The sequence below is a fragment of the Phyllobates terribilis genome, unplaced genomic scaffold (assembly GCF_046119375.1).
Source record: "Phyllobates terribilis strain yellow unplaced genomic scaffold, ASM4611937v1 Scaffold_8__6_contigs__length_399053987, whole genome shotgun sequence".
Taxonomy (NCBI): domain Eukaryota; kingdom Metazoa; phylum Chordata; class Amphibia; order Anura; family Dendrobatidae; genus Phyllobates; species Phyllobates terribilis.
The window spans coordinates 10721508-10740908 of record NW_027362768.1 but is presented as its reverse complement, the minus strand read 5'-3'; the positions used below and the strand labels follow the sequence as shown (position 1 = coordinate 10740908).

Sequence of the window (19401 nt, the reverse complement as noted above, 5' to 3'; positions counted from 1 at the left end):
CTCCAGGCTCTCGGCATGGTGGGAGGAAGGAGGATCAGGGTGAGGAATATGCAGTCCAGACTCACGGCTACTGAGACTTGACCGTGTGGAAGACAGAGTGGTGGTAGTGGTGGCTAAGTGACTGGAAGCATTATCTGCTATCCAACCAATAACCTTTTCGCACTGCTCTGTGTTCAATAGTGGTGTTCTGCTGTCCCCTATTAATTGGAACAGGAAGGTCGAGCAACAAGATGTGGGTGTTTGTTGTGGCACAATTTCAGCTTGCCCACGGCCTTGGCCTCGTCCTCTGCATGCCCCATCACCATCATGTCCACTTCCCCATCTCTTGCCACGTGCCTTTCCCATTTTAAATGGATGACAATATTTTCCACGTTCACTACAAATGGCTGGATTTGAACCGCAGTGATATGTGATATGTGTGATGGAAAACCACAGATTTTCAATAACTTCACTGACACACTGAAACAAAATTTAAATGGAGGCCAGAAATGGCTGAATTTGGAGCGAACTTATATGTGATACGTGTGACCGAAAACAACAGTTTTAAATAGCTGGCCTGTAGGTTGCTATTTTTCACAGCGACCTGATGTCAATAACTTCACTAACACACTGCAACAAAATTTAAATGGAGGTCAATATTTTCCACGTTCACTACAAATTTCTGGATTTTTATGGCTGTAATATGGAAAGGATCTGGCTGTATTCTTCAGTGGCAACAAGCAAATGGAGCAGAAAAATTGTGTCCTCAGGATTGCTTTTTAAGCAAATAATCAGGATTAAGATAAAAAAACCCTATCCCTGGCCCCTGATACCTTGGGCTATTTCTAAAAATATCTGTAACTGCAGCAGCAGACAGTACTGGAATGGAGCCTCTTGTGCTGTATGCACTGCAGTCTGCCACATACACTGCCTGCCTGCCTGCCTAACTCCTGCTGTCACCACAGAATAGATGCAGCTGGATTAGTCCTCAGAAGGACTGTTAGTTCAGATGGATATATATAGATGTTGTGGTATACCTGCACTAACTAATAAACAAGCAAATCTCTCCCTAGCTCAGCAGCACCTCTCCCTACACTGTCTGATTCCGGGGTAGACTGTGACGAGCATGACGGCGCCAGGTCTTACATAGACCTGATGATGCTGTGCGGCCAGCCAATCACTGTAATGCCACAACCAACATGGCTACGGCATTACAGTGTGTGACAGGCAATCCCTGCATGCTCATTGGCTCTCTATAGAGCGCCAAACATACAGGGAGGGGACCCGATCTCCCGCCCGAGCAACTAGGAAATTCTCGCAGAGCGCCAAGCATCTCGAACAGTGAGATGCTCGGGCAAATACCGAGCAGTGGCGAGCACGTTCGCTCATCGCTACTGAGGATAAAACTTTGGTGAATTTCCAATTATTTCTGAAGATATTTACAGTATATGAAAAAAATAAAGGGGTGCCAATAACAATCAGCAGGACTGTACCTTTCTGCATAGTTAACTGGATAATTTACTCTGTGCTTCAGCCAGATTGTTTTGGACTTGCTAAACATTATACCTTATGCATATTGCACATGTACTGTATGCTTCCTCACCTTAGGTTGTTTGACTTTACTATTAGTGCCCATGTGGTGCCCTGCAAAGACAGGCATCACAAATATCTGTGAACTCTGATAGTGTGAGAAGCCAGCTCATCAGCCATTTTTACACACACACACACACACACACACACACACACACACACACACACGTAATTAGTGTAAGGGCTGTTGTGATATGTGATATGTGTGATGGAAAACCACAGATTTTCAATAACTTCACTGACACACTGAAACAAAATTTAAATGGAGGCCAGAAATGGCTGAATTTGGAGCGAACTTATATGTGATAAGTGTGACCGAAAACAACAGTTTTAAATAGCTGGCCTATAGGTTGCTATTTTTCACAGCGACCTGATGTCAATAACTTCACTAACACACTGCAACAAAATTTAAATGGAGGCCAATATTTCCACGTTCACTACAAATTTCTGGATTTTTATGGCTGTAATATGGAAAGGATCTGGCTGTATTCTTCAGTGGCAACAAGCAAATGGAGCAGAAAAATTGTGTCCTCAGGATTGCTTTTTAAGCAAATAATCAGGATTAAAATGAAAAAAAAACCTATCCCTGGCCCCTGATACCTTGGGCTATTTCTAAAAATATCTGTAACTGCAGCAGCAGACAGTACTGGAATGGAGCCTCTTGTGCTGTATGCACTGCAGTCTGCCACATACACTGCCTGCCTGCCTGCCTAACTCCTGCTGTCACCACAGAATAGATGCAGCTGGATTAGTCCTCAGAAGGACTGTTAGTTCAGATGGATATATATAGATGTTGTGGTATACCTGCACTAACTAATAAACAAGCAAATCTCTCCCTAGCTCAGCAGCACCTCTCCCTACACTGTCTGATTCCGGGGTAGACTGTGATGAGCATGACGGCGCCAGGTCTTACATAGACCTGATGACGCTGTGCGGCCAGCCAATCACTGTAATGCCACAACCAACATGGCTATGGCATTACAGTGTGTGACAGGCAATCCCTGCATGCTCATTGGCTCTCTATAGAGCGCCAAACATGCAGGGAGGGGACCCGATCTCCCGCCCGAGCAACCAGGAAATACTCGCAGAGCGCCAAGCATCTCGAACAGTGAGATGCTCGGGCAAATACCGAGCAGTGGCGAGCATGTTCGCTCATCCCTACTGAGGATAAAACTTTGGTGAATTTCCAATTATTTCTGAAGATATTTACAGTCTATGAAAAAAATAAAGGGGTGCCAATAACAATCAGCAGGACTGTACCTTTCTGCATAGTTAACTGGATAATTTACTCTGTGCTTCACCCAGATTGTTTTGGACTTGCTAAACTTTATACCTTATGCATATTGCACATGTACTGTATGCTTCCTCACCTTAGGTTGTTTGACTTTACTTTTAGTGCCCATGTGGTGCCCTGCAAAGACAGGCATCACAAATATTTGTGAACTCTGATAGTGTGAGAAGCCAGCTCATCAGCCATTTTTACACACACACACACACACACACACACACACACACACACACACACACACACACGTAATTAGTGTAAGGGCTATTGTGAAGTCTGGTGGGTAGCTGCCCCTGCAGAAGAACTACGAAGCCCAGGAGAAGAAACCCTGCTCCCCTGGGATTGAGTGGTGCTGGAGATCAAGGAGGCTAGCCAATGCCTTTGCTGTGGTTGTTGTTGGGACTACAAAATCTGTGCAGCTGCATGGGGCATAGTGTCCTGCGTGGTTCAAAAAGTGCCCAACTGTAAGACAACATCAGTTAGGGATGAGACGAGGGATATCTATGGACGATCCTTAGTTGTCAGCGGTGGGAAGAGAGCTGATGTACTTTCCAGTAAGTCTGAGGTGCCGTGGATGCCAAGGTCCAGGCTGAGAGGAGAAGTTTCAGTGCACATATAGTGCTATATACAGCGGGAGTGAGTAGATCTGCTACACATTGCTTGAAAGGATCTGGGTTCATCCCACCATGAGGGGCTGTTGGCTCGGTATAATGAATAATTGTGGAAAGCTGTAATCAATCATCAATTGCTCCAGTAAAAGTGAGTTTTTCTTTCTGTTGCACCTGAGGTCTGGACAGTTGGCCGCCATTACGCCCCAGCTCGGTGGAGGCCGACACAGACATATATTTGCCCTGTTTTTTTGTTTCCTTGGTTCTCAATTTCAATCTAATTTTTTTTGGGTGTGGAGGGGCTGCATTTCACTTTTTAATCCTGACTTAGCTAGATAACTTTAGATGCTACAATCGATCACTTTATCCACTGCATTTAGCACGATTGTTCCATTAATATTATCCAGAGAATTGGTTATCAGATAATTCCTTGTGATTGTGAACAATTTCACAAACATAGGCTCTTTACTACTTTTAAAAACATTTAATGATGACCTATCACAATATCTTACAATGCAAAACACAAAAATTAACATTGGTATACAGTGGGTATGGAAAGTATTTAGACCCCTTTAATTTTTTACTCTTTATTTCATTGCAGCCATTTGGTAAATTCTTAAAAGTTCATTTTTTTCTCATTAAAGTTCACTCTGCTCCCCATCTTGACTGAAAAAACAGAAATGTAGAAATTTTTGCAAATTTATTAAAAAAGAAAAACTGAAATATCACATGGTCAAAAGTATTCAGACCCTTTGCTCAGACATTCATATTTAAGTGATATGCTGTCCATTTGTGATCCTCCTTGAGATGGTTCTACTCCTTCATTGGATTCCAGCTGTGTTTAATTAAACTTATAGGAATTGATTTGGAAAGGCACACACCTGTCTATATAAGACCTCACAGCTCACAGTACATGTCAGACCAAATGAGAATCATGAGCTCAAAAGTAACTGCCCAAGGAGCTCAGAGACAGAATTGTTGCAAGGCACAGATCTGACCAAGGTTACAAAAGAATTTCTGCATTACTCAAGATTCCTTAGAGCACAGTGACCTCCATAATCCTTAAATCGAAGAAGCTTGGGACCACCAGAAGTCTTCCTAGACCTGGCCGTCCAGCCAAACTGAGCAATCGTGGGAGAAGAGCCTTGGTGAGAGAGGTAAAGAAGAGCCCCAAGATCACTGTGGCTGAGCTCCAGAGATGCAATAGGGAGATGGGAGAAAGTTCCACAAAGCCAACTATCACTGCAGCCCTCCACCAGTCGGGCCTTTGTGGCAGAGTGGCCCAACGGAATCCTCTCCTCAGTGCAAGACTTATGAAAGCCCGCATAGAGTTTGCTCAAAAACAAATGAAGGACTCCCAGACTATGAGAAATAAGATTCTCTGGCCTGATGAGACAAAGATAGAACTTTTTGGTGATAATTCTAAGCGGTATGTGTGGAGAAAACCAGGCACTGCTCATCACCTGCCCAATACAATCCCAACAGTGAAACATGGTGGTGGCAGCATCATGCTATGGGGGTGTTTTTCAGCTGCAGGGACTGGTAGCAACTGAAGGATACATGAATGCGGCCAAGTGCAGAGATATCCTGGATGAAAACCTCTTCCAAAGTGCTCTGAACCTCAGACTTGGCCAAAGGTTCACCTTCCAACAAGACAATGACCTTAAGCACACAGCTAAAATAACAAAGGAGTGGCTTCAGAACAACTCTGTGACCATTCTTGACTGGCCCAGCCAGAGCCCCGACCTAAACCCAATTGAGCATCTCTGGAGAGACCTGAAAATGGCTGTCCACCAACTTTCACCATCCATCCTGACGGAACTGGAGGGGATCTGCAAGGAAGAATGGCAGAGGATCCCCAAATCCATGTGTGAAAAACTTGTTACATAATTCCCAAGATGACTCATGGCTGTACTAGCTCAAAAGGGTGCTTCTACTGAATACTGAGCAAAGGGTCTGAATACTTATGACCATGTGATATTTCAGTTTTTCTTTGATAATAAATTTGCAAAAATGTCTACATTTCTGTTTTTTTTCAGTCAAGATGGAGTGCAGAGTTTACTTTAATGAGAAAAAAAATGAACATTTTATGATTTACCAAATGGCTGCAATGAAACAAAGAGCGAAAAATTTAAAGGGGTCTGAATACTTTCCGTACCCACTGTACTTACTGTACATTGAAACGTCATGTCATAATGGCTGTATAGTGTGAGGTAGGGCTATTGATCATGTTGAGGGGCACTCACTTCACCGGGTAAATTAAAGCACACATGCAACGTTTTCCGGTAATCTAAAGTCCAGCAGTTTATTACACATCATAAACTGCTTATAACATAGTCCATCTCAGTGGCTCACAGGAATGTTACACATTTAATATCCTAGAGCATTTTCAGTGGCAGCTATGCCCCCTTGGCTTCAGATACAGTCCTCAGTAAGGTGACAACAAAAATGTCAATATCAAGCACAGTCTTTTACCTTTACCGGGTCTAGCTACTTCCATCCGCTCTGTTCTGCCAAAGCTGTGGTTTAAGGCTCACCAAATGTGGCCTCCAGGCCTCGTGCCTTCCAGGGCTAATGGTGTCCCAGGCACAGAGATCGGGTCTCTTGACTCACTGTCTTTCAAAAACCACCCGGATATATATATCCCTCTGTGCGCAGAGGACCTGTGATGTCACAGTCATATGATCAGTCACCTGAAAGGGAGGTACGTGGTCAGCCAGAACACACCCTCTCAGACATTTTGGCAATGCAGCAAGCCGCTGCATTACATATCCTCCCCCTCTTGTTCAAGCCCATGGTATTGAACACATGATATACACAATCACATTATAACCCACGGTTCACACAGAGTCCATGTACTTGACGTTTGCGCTGCTCAGCTTCTGGAACATTAGTCATCAACATTAGCCCATTCCTTACGGACCTACCATCTGTCGTTGTCACTAACTTCGTCCAGTCACATTTCCGAGTCGAAACCTTGTCAGACCTCCCTCGCTCCCAGCGGTCCATACAGCAGTGCGACTCACTTGCCCTTGTATCTAAAGTCAGGTCCGACTCACAGCTATGAACTCAAAAATTCTCCTCTTGATATTTTCCATCCCATACTGATCTTCTTTTAACACTTCCTCAGCTCTCCTCAGGTCCACCATCTCATGGTATAGAGGATTAAGCACAACTTGTTTGCCCTTTTCCTTCTCCAAGGCGGCCTCGTTCACTGATTGGTACTTTGCCAGGTGACCTTTGAGCTCGAAAACTTCTTCCTCTAGCTCAGCTACTCGCCTCTCAGCAGCCCATCCCTGAAGCTCTTCCTGCTTCAACTGCTCCTTTATCAGCAGAATTATCTCAGCCCTCTCTGTCTCCAATGCGCCCACTCGGCTCTCAACAGCCAGTCTCTCAAGCTTCTCTTGCTTCAAATGGGCTTGTAGCATCTCCTTGAGCTCCTTGATCTCGGCTCTTATATCCACCGAATCATCCAAGCTCACATTATTCGAGGAGGTATTTGCTTCATACCTCCCTTCTCCAGTGGCAAACGCCTGACCCTGGTCTGTGGCTTCTCCAATAGACTCCTCCATCTTTTTCCGCTCAGCTTCCATACTGCCGATTCTATCCTAAAGGCACGTCTCTGCCCTCTGGAGATCATCACAGAACGTCTTCAGCTCCTTCACCTGAGCTTCCAGTCCTAGGATCTTTCTGCAGAGATCATCATTCTCATCACGGGTGTCCAGCAGAGTGGTCTCATTCGCTTGGAACATGTGCTCTGCATCCGCCTTATCATCCTCTAGTTTTTTCTTAACCTTGAGGAGATCCTCATAGTCCCTCTTAGTTTGTTGCAGGTTCCTATTGTGTTCATCATTCTCCTTCTTGGATTCACGCAGCTCCCAGTTGAACTGTTCGCGCAGCTTTTTTAGGTCTTGACTGCGTCCAGAAACTTCGTCCTTCAGTGCCCCTTTTAAGACAGATAGCTCCCTATTCCACTGGTGTAGACCCTCGTCCAGCCTTTGCTTCTCCTGCATCAGCTGCTTCACCTGCTCCTGAAATCTCTGCACTTCCTTTCTTGTGACCTCTGCTTCCACCGCATCCACAGAGCCTTTCTTCACTTGGTTCAGCTCTGACTGCACCAGGGAGAAATGATTTTTTATCTCATTCAGCTCATCTTCAGACTCCTCTTTCTCAAGCTTCAACTGCAAAACCTCCTCCTTGGTTTTTCGGAGGTCCTCTTTATTTTTCTGGAACATGTCCTTCCATTGGTTGATTTCCTCACTGCTTTCCTCCAGTTCTTGCTGCAAGTTCCTCACAACCTGGTTTATTTTCTGCCATTCAGACTCCAGGCTCAGCTGGTCCTGGGACACGATCTCCATGTTTTTCCTTAGTTGCTGCACGTCACTCTGATACTGCTGCCTGACAGGCTCCAGCTCTTGGTCATGATTGGCTACCTCCTCTTTCAGCACCCCTTTCAGGGCTGTCAGTTCCTGATCCTTGTCTCAGTAGATCATCCTGCTTGTACCGAATCTGCAGAACTGCATCCAACTCTTACTCCTGGTCTTCTTTGTTGTCTGATACTGTACCGGAGGTTGCTACTGGCAACATCACCTCCTCTTCCATCCTGATCTCCTCTGCTTCTAAAGGAGGATCCACACTCGGAATAAAGGCACAGAGCATTGCATTTTCTTTATATACCCTTTCAGCAAATGCTACAGGAGCAACTTTTTGTGGCCCTTGCGCCTTCGACGACGAGAGTGGGACTTTCTCACCTCGTTTAACTCCTCCTGACTGAACTCTCTTTCTACTTTCGTAGAGTCACTGTCAGCTGTGGGGTCTCTGTCACTTCCCATGGTTTTGTGGACCAACAAATGATCTCCCACTTTGATGTCAACCCCTTCTACTGGAGCTACCCAGTTATCAATGGTCGAATTGTCATTTCTTGGCGGTACCAACACATGACCAGTAACCAATTCTGGTTTTGTATGCTCCACTCTTTTTGAGACTCTGCCCCTTTTGGACAACCACACCAGTAGAGGGTACTTTAAAAAAAAAAAAACGCTATAGCCTTAGGACCCAGTTCACAACATATCTTACTACCTCCCTGGGCACTCTGGGATAGTGCCAGCGCCACAGGAGAACTCAAGGAATGGTCCGCTGCCGCCATTCTGTAACATGCCAACAGCTCCTGCAGTTCCTGCACCATGTCCTGTTCTCATTTTCCAAATACCTGCTGCGATTTTAGCAGGCACTTTAATCGCTCAATAGCTTCAGTCTCATTTTCTGCTCCCTTCACAGCCATCTTTATCGGCTCCTGCATTTCTTCAGGACACTCTATTTTGCTGAAGAACGTTTGCAGCCGGTCATCTAACCCTTTCTCCATTCCATCTGGGGATACTGCTCCATTCATAGCCATCGCGGTATGCTGTTCACACCAGACACTTCACACCACTCTCCCCGGAAAAATTTTCATGGCCCCACCAAGCCACACCAAACCAGGTTTGAGTGCGACGACAATTTTCGTAACCCCGCCTGTAACATCCCTGGCGGCGTGCTTGCATGGTGCACCACCTCCCACCATGCAAGACCGCAATCTTACTGGTCAGTCCATGCTGCACTCTTTGCTCCAGTACCAGCTCTGTCCTTGTCTCTTGTCTGATTGCTTAGGGCGTCGGCGCGGCTTTCTGCTTGTTTCTTATAGCTACTGTGTGCACAGTCCTAATGCATCCCCAGCCTATTGCTGTGAGTCACTGGATACTTAAACCCCCTCCACCCAGTAGGAGGGGCCAGAGCAACACTTTCACTCAGTTTGTCTTTTGCAACTGAGGTGCCAGGTCCTGTCCTGACTCTAGTCTCTCCGCCACCCTGGGGGCTGAGTACCCAGGGCCTTTCCTGTACCTGTGACTTCTAGTCTGTTTCCGCCACCATGGGGGCTGAGTACCCAGGGCCGCTACCTGTATCTCTGACTTCCAGTCTGTTTACGCCACCCTGGGGGCTGAGTTCCCAGGCTCGTTCCTGTATCTTGTTCCCAGTTCAGTTCCTGTCTGAACAGTGTCCTAGCCCATTACTTGTTTCTCTCTATGTCCGTACCTTCCCTTTGCCTGCAGTGTCTGAACCCGCACCTACCTCCAACTCGTTGTCTCTGTACTTCTGTTTGTGAGTTTTGTGTCCACTCGCTACTTCATTGTAAGTACCTTGTGTGTATCTGGTTCTGCTTGTCTCCTTTCCCTGCCTCCGTATCTACCTCCTGTGTTCTAACCATCTTCCTGTATTTTCCAGTCTGTTCCATGTGAACAGAGCCCTGTCCTGTCTGCCTTCACCTTCTGCTCTGTTCTGCTATGCTTGTTCACCGCTCCGGCGGTTCCACTCTGCTCCGCTTGTTTACCGCACCTGCGGTTCTGTTCTGCTCTGCTTGTTCACCACTCCGGCGGTTCCACTCTACTCTGCTTGTATACCGCACCTGCGGTTCTGTTCTGCTCTGCTTGTTCACCGCTCTGGCGGTTCCGCTCTGCTCTGCTTGTTTACCGCACCTGCGGTTCTGTTCTGCTCTGCTTGTTCACCAGTCCGGCAATTCCGCTATGTTCCGCTTGTTTACCGCACCTGTGATTCTGTTCTGATCTGCTTGTTCAGCGCTCCGGTGGTTCCGCTCTGCTTCACTAGTTTACTGCACCTGCGGTTCTGCTCCGCTCTGCTTGTTCTCCACACCTGCGGTTTTGTTCCGCTCTGCTTGTTCTCCGCACCTGCGGTTTTGCTCCACTCTGCTTGTTCACCGCACCTGCGGTTTTGCTTTGCTTGCTCACCGCACCTGCGGTTTTGCTCCGCTTTGCTTGTTCACCGCTCCTGCGGTATTGCTCCACTCTGTTTGTTCACCGCTCCTGCGTTTTTGCTCTGCTAGTCCTTCACACCTGCGGCTCTGTTCCTGTATCCCAGTCTGTACTGGTCCCTATCCAGCCTGCATTCATACCTGCCAGTATCTGCCTGTCTGCATTCCAGCCGTGCCTGTCAGCAGCCGCCTGTCTGCATACCAGCCGTGCCTGCCAGTACCCACCTGCCTACATACCAGCCGTGCCTGCTAAGTACCCACCTGCCGTCATACCAGCCGTGCCTGCCAGTACCCACCAGTCTACATACCAGCTAACCTGCCTGTTCCTGCATTCCCAGGTGTGGGTCAACAACTGTGACCGGAGTCTGACCTGGAGTAGCACCTGGTCTCTCTGCTCGGTTCCTCCCTGGTTCACGGAGTCGACTGAGCCGCTGTGCGACCGTGGTCGGACCAGGTTGATACTTAGTTAAACCCTCCAGGCACTCCTCGGTTCATTGTACAGTGGGATCACTAATCACGCTCATGCCAGTCAGTCCGGGCGCGAGTGTAACACCGCCAAGTTACAGCAAGATGCTTTAATCTTCGTGGCCCCGCTGAGCCACAGCCAGATGCTTGCATCCACGTTCGTCGTCCTGTGCCATTACCCCTTGCAACCAGGCTGCAGTTGCCCGCTTTCTCTAACCAATTGTGAGGTAAGGCTATTGATCATGTTGAGGGGCACTCACTTCACTGGGTAAAGCACACATGCAACGTCTTCCGGCAATCTAAAGTCCAGCAGTTTATTACACATCATAAACTGCTTATAACATAGTCCATCACAATGGCTCACAGGAATGTTACACACGTAATATCCTAGAACCTTTCAGTGGCAGCTATGCCCGCTTGGCTTCAGATACAGTCCTCAGCAAGGTAACAACACTAATGTCCATGCTTCCATCCACTCTGTTCTGCCAAAGCTGTGGTTAAAGGCTCACCAAATGTGGCCTCCAGACCTCGTGTCTTCCAGGGCTAATGGTGTCCCTGGCACAGAGATCAGGTCTCTTGACTCACTGCCTTTCAAAAACCACCCGGATATGTATCCCTCTGTGCACACAGGACCTGTGATGATGTCACAGTCATGTGATCAGTCACCTTAAGGGGAGGTACGTGGTCAGCCAGAACACACACCCTCAGACATTTTGACAATGCAGCAAGCCGCTGCATTACAATAGTTAGAGCTTGGCTATTGATATCAAATATAAAACTTTCAAAAATTGCTTCTGCATTCATTCAGACATGGATTTTCAAAGAAAGTAAACGAGGCACATCTGGTCTAAGAGATCTACTTAGGAGTGCATGCAGATTGTATTGGACAATCTGGTGACAGACAACTTTAGGTGCAGTCGACTGTGCAGTCTCTCATCCGAGAGATTTGGCCTAATTATGCAAATCATACTCTGATCAGAGTGTGAGAATATTGTGATTTGATTCTCACGGATGAGGAGCAGATACAGAATTTTTTTTGTTAGTTCATGGAAATCAAACTGCACTCAAATGTCATCAAAGTGAAGTCTGATGTTTTCCTTAGACTTGTTGATTTGCATGGCTGAGTGCAATCCAAATATCGGATCAAACTCGAGCATGCTGCGATTTTTTCCTAGGACCACATCGGTCCAAGGAAAAAAACTGACATGTGCACGGCCTCATAGACTAACATTGGTCCGAGTGTGATCCGATGTTTTGTCATATTGTACTCGGACCGAAAATACAGCTATGTGAACGAGCCCTAAATATGATCATTATCCAGAAACTAATTAATATGCTTCTTAGACTGGTTATGGCCATCTTACGACTTCTTGAATCCCAGTAGAAGGCAAAAGTGAAAGAAAATTCCAGCAGCAAGTGAATCAAATGCTTTGGGCCTAAAAGCCATAAGCAGATTCTGAGCTTTTGGACTGAGGGACATTCCTCTAAGGGTCAAGTCTATATGACAAATTTCCACTTGTTGACTTGAAACATTTACGGACATGCCTCAACTACATACAATAATGATATAGCCTCATGTGTGAGGCTCTATACTTTTCTATACTCTTGTAAACTTTATTTTGAAGGCCAAACACGCAACCACTTCATTGTTTCCAAACAGCTCAAATATGCTGTCTTGGCTCTATTGCCAGATTTGTTGTTAAATGTTAATTATCAACACCCCTGCCAAGCCTAATGAGATATTTACTGTTCCCGACTAATTAGATGTAATACAATACAAAATACAGCATATTCAGGGCTACAGAAACTGATTCAATGTTGTCTTTTAAAAACATGCCCTTTTTGTTTTACAACATCAGCATGCAATTTTTCATCTTATGCAATATAGCATTCTTAAAGGGAATTTGTCAGAACTGCTAAGAGCATTAAACGGGGACTGACTCTTTCATTAGTGAAAGTTATGTTTGACTCTGGATTGCTGTGTTGTCTCAGAGAAAATATAGCTTAGAATCCAAGCTTTGCATGGGATGAAGAGACTGGGACCTGTGAAAAGAATACACTGGGCAGCTCTTTTCTGGCTTCTTTTACTCAGCTTGCTTGATTGACAAGTCTCTCCCTGTGTGCAAATAGGGAGAGACTATAGATAAACACATTTCCCATAATTTGTTTCAAATAGATTGGCTCAAATTTGACAACAAATTCGGTTCAGTCCAAATAAAATTTGTCCAAATTGAAATTGCAGTGAAAATACATTTATTATGTTTTGCAGTCTCACCAGACCCCATAACATGATAAACATAGGGCTTAAAAGAGGTGAAAAATAATAAAAGCATATACTCGCCTTTCTTAGACTCTTACGTACTTGGTTAAGTGAACCCACTAAGCCTTAGGTCCTGGTGGATACGTGGGCCCTGAGTGTTGATGCAGCTGGCAGGATGATACATGGAGAGGGAGGATGAGACACCCCCAGGAATCTTGGGAACAGCAGGATGGATGCAGCAAAGTCAGCAGGGCAGCAAGGATAGCAGCCAGTAAAATGGTGTGCACAAGAGGAGAGAAACAAACTAAGTCTTGAATAACATTCTGAAGACACAGATGGACCTTAAAAGAATTAGGGAGATGATGTCTCACACAGGGCAACTTGCAAAGTCCCACGTGTCATACAACAGAGGGCAGAGGACCGAAGTGAAGGAAGCAGAGCCCGGGTCCGGCACACGTGGGTAACATCCTGTTACTGTAAATCCCAGCCAGGTCTTTCATTCCCTAATGTCCTTCTTTGACAGATCTTCCGATCTCCTGACACAAACACCTTTTCAGCCCAATAAAGATTTCTGCAAAATCGTGATCATCAAGTGCTATTTTACTAAAGGCATACTAATCGAAGTACAAAAATAATTCAGATTCTGCAGACTTCTAGGACACTTACGAGATGAGAGGATTGATCTGTGCAGGATAGAGTTTTAGGCGAATTTCCTGAAATTTGCGGTTAAATACGAATTTGAACGCTTTGAGATTTCTTTCGTGATTTAAAAAAAAAGTAAAAACTTGTCCAGCACCATTTTCCCCACTGGTGAAGCATCAGAGAGCGGTCTAAAGCGGTATTACATGGTCGAGTGGGCTTCCCATAATGCCCATCATCTATAGCATCACATTCCAGTATATTGTTCGGATTATCATACCTGGTACAGTGGTGGTCACTACCTGGGACATGGAAGATTAGCAGTTACCAGTGGAGCACAGTTGGGCACAGGACTGTCAGTTTGTTTGGCAGAGATGGAGTCCATCTATGGATTTACCAGGTAAATAGATTATATAGACCACACTGAAATGAAAAAATTATCTTTCTCTTTCTCTCATTCACCCAATTCCATCCCCCCAGAGTAATCACAAGTATCTATTATTGCAAATAGAATTTTGGGAAATTTTCATTTCAAATGATCCGTTCATCTCTAGGGATGATTGGACCCGTTGAAGTTCGGGTTCTGGTTTCTGACCCCAAATGAATTATTCCAAACTTTATTCCAGAACTCGAACCCCATTGAAAATAATGGGAACTCGAACTTTTGAGCTGAAAATTCTCTATCTCTTCTCTTCCCCCTCCCGGAACTTGGAAAATTGCAACGAACTTTCGGGAGAAGTCTGTGTCCGGCGTTTAGCACTGGACACTAACTGTCCGGCATCTCAAATACCAATTATTGAACAACTCGGGAGAGCTGTTCAGTGATACAGTATATTGAAATGCCATCTTTGTTAGTAGATATACATCATATTGATCATATTAAACCATATATTGAAAAAATGTGGACCATTTTAGCATGTCATAAATATCTAAAATAAACCCTATTTTTTCATCTCAGAGTAAATCAAAATGAGAAGGGATTAGAGATCAATCAAGAGAGTAACAGTATTAATTTCAGCTGTATTATGTCATTCCTAGAAAATCTAAGTTGTGCCTGAAACTGAGATTATTAGATTGATGGAGTTTACACTAGAGATGAGCGGTGTTCGACTAGAACTGTTCGCCAATCTCAAATTCGAGCTGTTTTGGGCGGTGTTCGAGTTGTTCGACGAACCCGAACGATTTGCAAAAAATTCGGCTGTTCGAGGTTATGTTCGATAACTGTTCGTACACCAAAAGCGTGTCCTGCATGGATTGTCTGCCACTCACTGTAATGCCACAGCCATGGTGGTTGTGGCATTACAGTGATTGCCCAAATCGATGGGAACAGTGCCAACAGTGAAACATGAAAAGCCGGCAATTCAGCAGCGGCATACACCGGTACCCGACAATTTAGAACCGAAAGAATAGAGCTTCACACATAGATTAGATAGATATAAACATGTCAGCCACATATATACGAAGTACAGTGAAAGTGCTGCTTACTGTACTTGTCATTTAGCGTAAAGGATTTATAAAAAAAAATAATAGTGTTTTCATGCACCGTCTCTTTAAAAAAGCCGGCCGGCAATTCAGCAGCGGTACCCGACAATTTATAACAGACAGAATAGAGCTTCACACATAGATTAGATAGATAGAAACATGTCAGTCACATATATATGAAGTACAGTGATAGTGTTGGTTACTGTACTTGTCATTTAGTATTAAAATAAAGGATTTATTATTAAAAAAATTGGCGTGGGGTTCCCCTTAATTTTAGGCTCTAGCGGAGGTTAAGCAGACGGCTGGGGCAGATGTTTGAAGCCTGGGAAGGGGGTAATACCCACGGAGCTTCCCAGGCTACTAATATCAGCCCCCAGCTGAATACATAGCCTTTACTAGCTATTAAAATGGGGGACCCCCCCAAAAAAATGACGTGGGGTCCCCCCTAATTTAATAGCTAGCAAAGGCTAGGCAGACAGCTGGGGGCTGATATTAATAGCCCAGGAAGGGAGCCATGAATATTGGCCCCCTCCCAGGCTAGAAACACCAGCCGTCAGCCGCCCCAGAAATGGCGCATTCATAGGATGCGCCAATTCTGGCACTTAGCCTCGCTCTTCCACGCTGCCCTGGTGCGGTGGCAGGGGGTAATAGGGTTGGGGTTGATGTCAGCTTATAATGCCAGCTGACATCAAGCCCAGGTTAGTAATGGAGAGGCGTCTATAAGACACCCCCATTACTAACCCCATAGTCAAAGTTAAAAAAAACACAAACACCCAGAATAAAGTCCTTTAATTGAAATAAAGACACAGTCCTTTATTGTTCTAAATTAAACCATACTTACCGTCACGCCCATTCCAGCTGAAGCCAACGATCTCCTGCAATAAAAGAAAAATAATAAAGCAACCTCATCCTTACCTTTCCATTGTTCCCACGACAGCTTCAGCTCTGCTACATCGAGATGACAGGCTGGACCGCAGCAGAACGCTGCCATCCAGCCTCTCATCCCGCAGACACTGAGAAGCGCAGGCTTGCTTGCGCTGCTCAGCGTCTCTCTGTGACGACATCCAGATGAGCCGAGTTCATGTCCAATGAACTCGGCTCACCTCATGCACGTCACTGACAGCGTGGGAAAATTCTCAAGCTGAAGCGCTGAGTGCAGGAGAATTTTCCCACGCTGTCAGTGACGTGCATAAGGTGAGCTCATGTCCAATGAACTCAGCTCACCTCCTGCACGTCACTGACAGCGTGGGAGAATTCTCCTGCACTCAGCGCTTCAGTGTGAGAATTCTCCCACGCTGAAGCGCTGAGTGCAGGAGAATTTTCCCACGCTGTCAGTGACGTGCATGAGGTGAGCCGAGTTCATTGGACATGAACTCGGCTCATCTGGATGCCCTCACAGAGAGACACTGTGGAGCGCAAGCAAGCCTGCGCTTCTCAGTGTCTGCGGGATGACAGACTGGATGGCAGCGTTCTGCTGCGGTCCAGCCTGTCATCTCGATGTAGCAGAGCTGAAGCTGTCATGGGAACCATGGAAAGGTAAGGATGATGTTGCTTTATTATTTTTCTTTTATTTCAGGAGATCGTTGGCTTCAGCTGGAATGGGCGTGATGGTAAGTATGGTTTAATTTAGAACAATAAAGAATTGTGTGTTTATTTCAATTAAAGGACTTTTTTCTGGGTGTTGTGTTTTTTTTAAATTCTTTACTAGAAATTCATGGTGGTCATGTCTAATATTGGCGTGACCCCATGAATTTCGGGCTTAGGGCCAGCTGATAATGCCAAGCTGGCCCTAACCCCTTTATTACCCAGTGAGCCACCGCATCAGGGCCCTGGATGAGTTGGGTACAGCGCCAGAAGATGGCGCTTCTATGAACGCGCCATTTTCCGGGGTGGCTGCGGACTGCAATTTGCAGCGGGGGTGGCCCAGAAAGCTTGGGCCTCCCTGCGCTGCGGATTCCAGCCCCCAGCTGCCTAGTTGTACCTGGCTGGACACAAAAACAGGGCGAAGCCCCACGTCAATTTTCTTTAAATTATTTCATGAAATAATTAAGAAAAAAGGGCTTCCCTATATTGTTGTGTCCGGCCAGGTACAAATAGGCAGCTGGTGGTTGGGGGCAGCCCGTTCCTGCCTGCTGTACCTGGCTGGACACAAATATAGTGCGAAGCCCCACGTCAATTTTTTTAAAATTATTTCATGAATTTCCTGAAATAATTTAAAAAAATTTAAGTGGGGCTTCGCACAATATTTGTGTCCAGCCAGGTACAGCAGGCAGGAACGGGCTGCCCCCATCCACCAGCTGCCTATTTGTACCTGGCCGGACACAACAATATAGGGAAGCCCTTTTTTTCTTAATTATTTCATGAATTTCATGAAATAATTAAAAAAAATTGAAGTGGGGCTTCGCACTATATTTGTGTCCAGCCAGGTACAGCAGGCAGGAACGGGCTGCCCCCAACCACCAGCTGCCTATTTGTACCTGGCCGGACACAACAATATAGGGAAGGCCTTTTTTTCTTAATTATTTCATGAATTTCATGAAATAATTAAAAAAAAAGTACGTGGGGCTTCGCCCTATTTTTGTGTCCAGCCAGGTACAACTAGGCAGCTGGGGGCTGGAATCTGCAGCGCAGGGAGGCCCAAGCTTTCTGGGCCCCCCCCGCTACAAATTGCAGTCCGCAGCCACCCCGGAAAATGGCGCGTTCATAGAAGCGCCATCTTCTGGCGCTGTACCCAACTCATCCAGGGCCCTGGTGCGGTGGCTCACTGGGTAATAAAGGGGTTAGGGCCAGCTTGGTATTATCAGCTGGCCCCAAGCCCAAAATTCATGGGGTCACGCCAGTATTAGACATGACCGCCATGAATTTCTAGTAAAGTATTTAAAAAAAACACAACACCCAGAATAAAGTCCTTTAATTGAAATAAAGACACAATTCTTTATTGTTCTAAATTAAACCATACTTACCATCACACCCATTCCAGCTGAAGCCAACGATCTCCTGCAATAAAAGAAAAATAATAAACCAACCTCATCCTTACCTTTCCATGGTTCCCACGACAGCTTCAGCTCTGCTACATCGAGATGACTGGCTGGACCGCAGCAGAACGCTGCCATCCAGTCTGTCATCCCGCAGACACTGAGAAGCGCAGGCATGCTTGCGCTCCTCACTGTCTCGCTGTGACGGCATCCAGATGAGCCGAGGTCATGTCCAATGAACTCGGCTCACCTCATGCACGTCACTGACAGCGTGGAAAATTCTCACGCTGAAGTGCTGAGTGCAGGAGAATTCTCCCACGCTGTCAGTGATGTGCATGAGGTGAGCTCATGTCCAATGAACTCAGCTCACCTCCTGCACGTCACTGACAGCGTGGGAAAATTCTCCTGCAATCAGCGCTTCAGCGTGAGAATTTTCCCACGCTGTCAGTGACGTGAATGAGGTGAGCCGAGTTCATTGGACATGAACTCGGCTCATCTGGATGTCGTCACAGAGAGACGCTGAGCAGCGCAAGCAAGCCTGCGCTTCTCAGTGTCTGCGGGATGACAGGCTGGATGGCAGCGTTCTGCTGCGGTCCAGCCTGTCATCTCGATGTAGCAGAGCTGAAGCTGTCGTGGGAACCATGGAAAGGTAAGGATGAGGTTGCTTTATTATTTTTCTTTTATTGCAGGAGATCGTTGGCTTCAGCTGGAATGGGCGTGACGGTAAGTATGGTTTAATTTAGAACAATAAAGGACTGTGTCTTTATTTCAATTAAAGGACTTTATTCTGGGTGTTTGTGTTTTTTTTAACTTTGACTATGGGGTTAGTAATGGGGGTGTCTTATAGACGCCTCTCCATTACTAACCTGGGCTTGATGTCAGCTGGCATTATAAGCTGACATCAACCCCAACCCTATTACCCCCTGCCACCGCACCAGGGCAGCGTGGAAGAGCGAGGCTAAGTGCCAGAATTGGCGCATCCTATGAATGCGCCATTTCTGGGGCGGCTGACGGCTGGTGTTTCTAGCCTGGGAGGGGGCCAATATTCATGGCTCCCTTCCTGGGCTATTAATATCAGCCCCCAGCTGTCTGCCTAGCCTTTGCTAGCTATTAAATTAGGGGGGACCCCACGTCATTTTTTTGGGGGGGGTCCCCCATTTTAATAGCTAGTAAAGGCTATGTATTCAGCTGGGGGCTGATATTAGTAGCCTGGGAAGCTCCGTGGGTATTACCCCCTTCCCAGGCTTCAAACATCTGCCCCAGCCGTCTGCTTAACCTCCGCTAGAGCCTAAAATTAAGGGGAACCCCACGCCAAT

General features: G+C 46.0%; 1 pseudogene; it reads right to left on the bottom strand.

Annotated features, from left to right (window-relative positions):
- Positions 1–3803: 3803 nt before the first annotated feature.
- On the bottom strand, positions 3804–8064 carry LOC141156636 (cingulin-like; annotated as a pseudogene).
- Between the last annotated feature and the right edge of the window lie 11337 nt (positions 8065–19401).